The sequence below is a fragment of the Chrysochloris asiatica genome, unplaced genomic scaffold (genome assembly GCF_000296735.1).
Source record: "Chrysochloris asiatica unplaced genomic scaffold, ChrAsi1.0 scaffold00293, whole genome shotgun sequence".
NCBI classification, from domain to species: domain Eukaryota; kingdom Metazoa; phylum Chordata; class Mammalia; order Afrosoricida; family Chrysochloridae; genus Chrysochloris; species Chrysochloris asiatica.
This window is the reverse complement of record NW_006408811.1, coordinates 2,254,108-2,259,727: the sequence shown is the minus strand read 5'-3', so window position 1 is coordinate 2,259,727 and position 5,620 is coordinate 2,254,108. Positions and strand designations below refer to the sequence as shown.

At 38.7% G+C, this 5,620-nt stretch overlaps 1 protein-coding gene across 2 annotated transcripts in view; it reads left to right on the top strand.

The window, feature by feature from the left end:
• The first annotated feature begins 2,394 nt into the window (after positions 1-2,394).
• Positions 2,395-5,620, top strand: part of RICTOR (RPTOR independent companion of MTOR, complex 2) — a 71,697-nt gene continuing 68,471 nt past the window's right edge. For both annotated transcript variants that reach the window (XM_006874679.1, XM_006874678.1), the window contains exon 1: positions 2,395-2,456. The gene's annotated coding sequence lies outside the window, so the exon portion shown is untranslated. The remainder of the gene's footprint in view (positions 2,457-5,620) is intronic.

Sequence of the window (5,620 nt, the reverse complement as noted above, 5' to 3'; positions counted from 1 at the left end):
ATGTAAAAGCTGGGCCATGAAGAAAGAAAATGAAAGAAGAATTAATGCATTTGAATCATGACATTGTTGAGTACTGAACAGTACCATGGAGTGCCAGAAGAACAAACAAATCTGTCTTTAAAGAAGGACAGTCAGAATGCTCTTTTAGAAGCGAGATGTTGAGACTTTGTCTCATGCATTTTCATTTGCCTCTTGCTTGGTTAAGGGAGAGGGGCAGCTTTTGAAAAAGAGAGCTGTCTTTAGTGAGATGGATTGTCATAGTGGCAGCATCAGTAGATACAAACATTTTAATTGTGAGGATGGAGTAGCCGCACTGAGCATTTTTTCATTGTGTTTTACAAAGGGTCACCATGAGTGGAAGCCGACTCTGGCAGCTCACAACCAAAACAGATACATCAGGGTAAGATTGCTGGAAACTGAGACATAGAAAAACCTTTTTGAAAGTAGTTTGAGAAAAAAAAAAAAGATATTTCTTTCAATGGAGTGACTCTGATAGCCGATTTCTCAACACAAGTAATGGAAAGCAGAAGACATCTTTGAAGTACTGAAACAAAGTAGCTGCCTTTCTAATCTAGAGAAAATTTCCTTCAGAAACAAAGAAAAATTGGTTTTCAGACTATAGAAAAAAAGCAAAGACCCAAGAGAATCAAAAGAAATACTTCTCAGTTTGGATTGCACTAAAGAGTCCTGACATGGCACTGTAGGGTAAGCACTGGACTGCAAGGTCAGTTTGAATTGTAATGTCAGTGGTTCAGATCCACCAGTTGCTCCCTGCAAACCTTAAGCAGGGTCACCATAAGTCAAAATCAACTTGATGGCACTGAACAACAAAGCCCAAGGTGAGGCTTGCAAGTGGAGGACCAGTACCCTCATTAGTGAGCCATATGTTGGTAGATCCTTCAGCTCCAGACAGCCTTGAGATGATTGCAGTCCTGACCAACATTTCGACTTCAACCTCCTAAGAGACTCTGAGCTATAACCACATAGACAAGCCTTTGCTAGGTTCTGGACTTAAAGAAACGATTTCAGATAATAAATGTTTGGTGGTTTGTTTTTTTCAAAAAGAAAGCTAACGGGAATTTTTAGAAGGAAAACTATCAGTCCACCACCATTACCACCCAATGCTGTTGACTTGACCCTGGCCCGCAGTGACCCTACTATATAGGACAGACTAGAACTGCTCCATGGGGTTTCTGAGGCTGTAAGTCTTTTAAAAAGTAGATTGCCTCACTTTATCAGAGTTTCCAGACACTAACCTTTGTCAGAAGAAAACAATCAGCCATAGACAGGGGAATTTAGGAAGGAGTAAAAAGTGCCAGGAAACATAAATATTTGAGTAGAAATAAAAGGATACTTAGTGTTAAAAGTAATAGTATATCTTGTGTAATTAAAATTATATTTAGAATGAAATTGGCCATGATAATATAATGGGCAAAAGGGGAGTTTTGGTGAACAGATACAGTGGTTCTAAAGTTTTAATACAATGAGTGAATTTAGTAAGGTTCAATCTATGAAAATAAACTGTATTTCTTTACATGAACAACAAAAGGAGAATAGAATTTGCAAAATAAAGTTGTTTCAATGTTCAAAACTCTTTAAAACTATTCTTTGGATGTTATAAGTTATCTTAATGACTGCAAGGGCATGGGTTATGAGAGGACTTTGCAAATGCTGATAGTTTTTTTTCAACTGCTGCTGATTGTACAAAATCTGTCAAACTGCATTTATGACTTGTGTACTATTTTTAAGATGATAGTGGGGTTGTGTGCTATTGAGTCAGTTCCAACTTATAGTGACCCTGTATAGGGTTTCTGAGTCTGTAAATCTTAATGGGAGCAGAAAGCCTTATCTTTCTCCCACTGAATGAATGGCTGGTAGATTCAAACTGCTTAAATTTAGGGTTAGCGACCCGACTCGATGGCACTTAACAACAACAACTCAACTTGTATATGACATACTTCAAATCAGACTGTCAGAAGCTCCTTTTGCACACTAAAAAAATTACTTAGCTCAGTTTTCTTTGAGTTTCAAGAAGTGTAAGTCTCTCAAGCCATAAGCCCAATTTAAAATATGGAGAAATTGAATTAATTTTATCTTTTTATTCTGGTGTGGTGCTACAGGGTAAGGCATGGGACCACAAGGTCATTTTGAACCTCATAGTCGGTAGTTCACACTCACCAGCTGATTCTTGGAAACTCTGTATAGACTCTGTATGAGTCGGAACTGACTGGACAGCACTTAACAACAATGTATTCAAAGGAAATGAAAGTGCATGTCCTCAAAAAGGCGTATACAAGGCACTTTACAACAACAGCATAGTTTGCTATGATGGTGACTGTACTAGGAAGGATGCATTTTATAACAAGTACTCCTTTTTTTCTTTTTTAGCGAATATTAGCACCCTATACTGATTTTCACTACAGGCATAGTCCAGATACAGCTGAAGGACAGCTCAAGTATGTACCATTTGTTTCTCATAACTGATAAGGGTGGGACTGTGTCAATATTAAAGGTCCCAGAATTGACTGTACATGTAGAGCCAGGAGAAGTTAAATGTTAGTAGATTTTCTATTTCATGGAATTATGTTGTATTGCTGTCATAATATAACTATGGTTTAAAAATTAAAACTAAACTTTGGGATATTTGATAGTTTAAAATTAATCAATTTAAAAATGTTTTATTGTGCTTTAGATGACTTTGGCTTAGCCAGGTTTTGTGCTCTTAAAATCTTTGTTTTCTTTTCTTCTAATTTAAAAAAGTATTATATAATACACACGCACACGTCTGTTACCATCTTACTTCTGATTGCTTTGAGTTATTGTTAGGTGTCGGAGTCAATTCCCATACAATAATTTAAACACAAATTGCTCAGTGACATTGTTTGCAATCCCCACAAGGATCAGCACTCTCACCATCTCCACCCTACTCCAGCCTCCCAGCTCCTCTGCCTCTCCTCTTTGGTTTTGGGTGACTGTTGACTGTTGGGTCTTACACAGTTGGTTTTTAAATGAGCAGATTTCTCATTGGTGTTATTGCTGATTTCATAGGCTACTCTGTCATTTCACTACTCCTGTAGTGGCTTCACTTCTAAGTTAAAGGGGTTTTTAGGGAAATCATGTTGATGCTTCCTCTCGTTTCTATGAGTCCAATAAGTCTGGTATTATTTAAATAAATTTGAGTTTTGGTCTATATTCCTCTCTCATTCTAACCAGTACTTCCTAACGTATCACTGGTCAGAATGGCCTGTAGTGGTAGCTGGGTACCAGCTACAGTTTCTGGTCTCAAGCTAGAAGAAGCTGTGGTTTGTGTGGGCTTATTTCTTTGGTTTCATTTACTTTGTTTTGTTCCAGTACAAGAAGACCAGTAGTTGTATTAGACATGACCACTTACAAGCTTTTGAAACCCTAAATATTACTCAGCAAACTAGGATGCAGAACATTATGAACTAAATTATGTCAGTTTCTTAGTTATACCCTGGAGACTATGGTCTTGAGACCATAAGCCTAATAATCTATTAAATGCTCAGATATATCTAGGGATTGATTATCTATAATTGTGCTTCCTATATAATTCCATATATATGAATATATATGCTGTGCATACAAATATAAGGAGTTCTGGTAACAGGGGGTTATGCATTGAATTGCTGACTGCAAGATCAGTAGTTGAATTCACCAGCTAGTTCTACAGGAGAAAAGTGAGTCTCTGTTTCTGTATAGATTTACAGCCTAAGAAACCCTATGCAGGGCCACTATGGTATTAGGTGCTGTTGAGCTGGTTTCTACTCATAATGGCCCTATGCACAATAGAATGATTGTTCTATATCTGATGATATGCCCAGTCCTGCATCATCCTCACAATTGTTGTCATGTTTGAGCCCAATGTTACTGCCACGGTTTCAATTCATTTCTATGGTGGTCTTCCTCTTTTTTCCAAGTATATGCCCTTCCCCAGTGACTGGTTCCTCCTGATAATATGAGATACAAAGTCTCACCATCTTTGCTTCTAAGGAGCTGTCTTAGGCTTCGTTTTTAGAGAAGCCAAACCAAGTAAATGGCTTGCAGTTGTAGAGTCCCAGGTTGCCAGCAGAAGAGACGGTACGCCTTTCCCACATGTCCATTATATTGTGAGTAGGCCACACCCTCAAGGAAATATCCTTTCAATTGATTGGCTGCTCATAACCAGTCATCATTGAATTAACTGTGCCTGCTCATAGGCAGTCATCATAGGATTTAGTTAAACCACTGGGAATCCTGGCCTAGTGTAGTTGACACAGAGCCCTAATAATTACAGTCCACCCATGTCAATAAGGCACCTATAAGGAGCTCTGGTAGCGTAGTGGTTACGAATCGGGCTGCAAACCTTAAGGCCAACAGTTCGAAACTACCAGCCGCTCCGCGGGAGAAAGATGAGGCGTTCTGCTCCCATAAAGATGTACAGCCTCGGAAACCCTGTACAGGGTCGCTATGGGTCAGAACCGACTCGACGGCACTTAACAACAACAACAAAGCTATATGCATAATCTCTAAACAAAGAAAATTCTTAAGTCATATTTGAGCCTAACATGATATGACTAAAACACCTATACCTAAAAAACACACAGGCCACATTTACATATTATATGTCACAAATGAACAAAGCAAAAATATTTGATGCACGTATCACAAAACAAAACAAAAATATGTATTCATTTAAATGTCCAAAGGGCATATTCAGCAAGCCAGCCTCTTGCCTGTAGGCACATAGCTTCACTCACTCTGGGCCTACAGTCTTCTGATGCTTTGTCTCTGCATTCTACCATCTGTGCTGTCACCACTTCTACATGCCAGGGATCCTACACTCTTCCTTCTTGATGGTCCTGGATCATCTGGTTTCTGAAATGAAAGATTAACTACTCCCCCTTTTTAGTTACACATTTTCTACATTTACAGTTTTAACAATCAAAGTTAATCCTGTAAACAATTAAAAATACTCAAAATTGAAATTGTAAAATCCTATCAGCATTATTCCCCATGCCCTTTCACCAGACCTGTATGGAAGAGAGGAAAACTATACAGTGGGAATTCTACCTTACCCCTCATTCTGAAATTAGGCATACCCATGAAAGCTTGTAAGCCAGTCACTTCATACCTTTATTGTAGTTGTTAGATACCATTGAGTGGGCACTGACTCAAAGTGACCTATCACAACACAATGAAACACTGCCGGTGCTACGCCAACCTCACAGTCATTGCTACACTTGAGCCCACTTCCACTGTGCCGGTCCATCTTCTCAAGGGTCTTCCTCTTTTTCACTGACACTACACTTAACCAAGAATGGTGTCCTTCTCCAGTGACTGGTCCCTCCTAATAGTATGTACAAAGTATGAGACATGAAGTCTGGCCATCCTGATTTCTAAGGAGCAATCTGAATATACTCCTTCTAACACAGATTGGTTTGTTCTTTTGGCAGTCCATGGTACATTTAATATTCTCCTCCAACACCATAATTCAAGTGAATCAATTTGTCTGTGATCTTCTTTATTATTGTCCAACTTCCACATACATAAGAAATTATTGAAAATACCATGGCTTGAGTCAGGTGCACCTTAGTTCTCAAACTGACAGCTTTACTCTTGA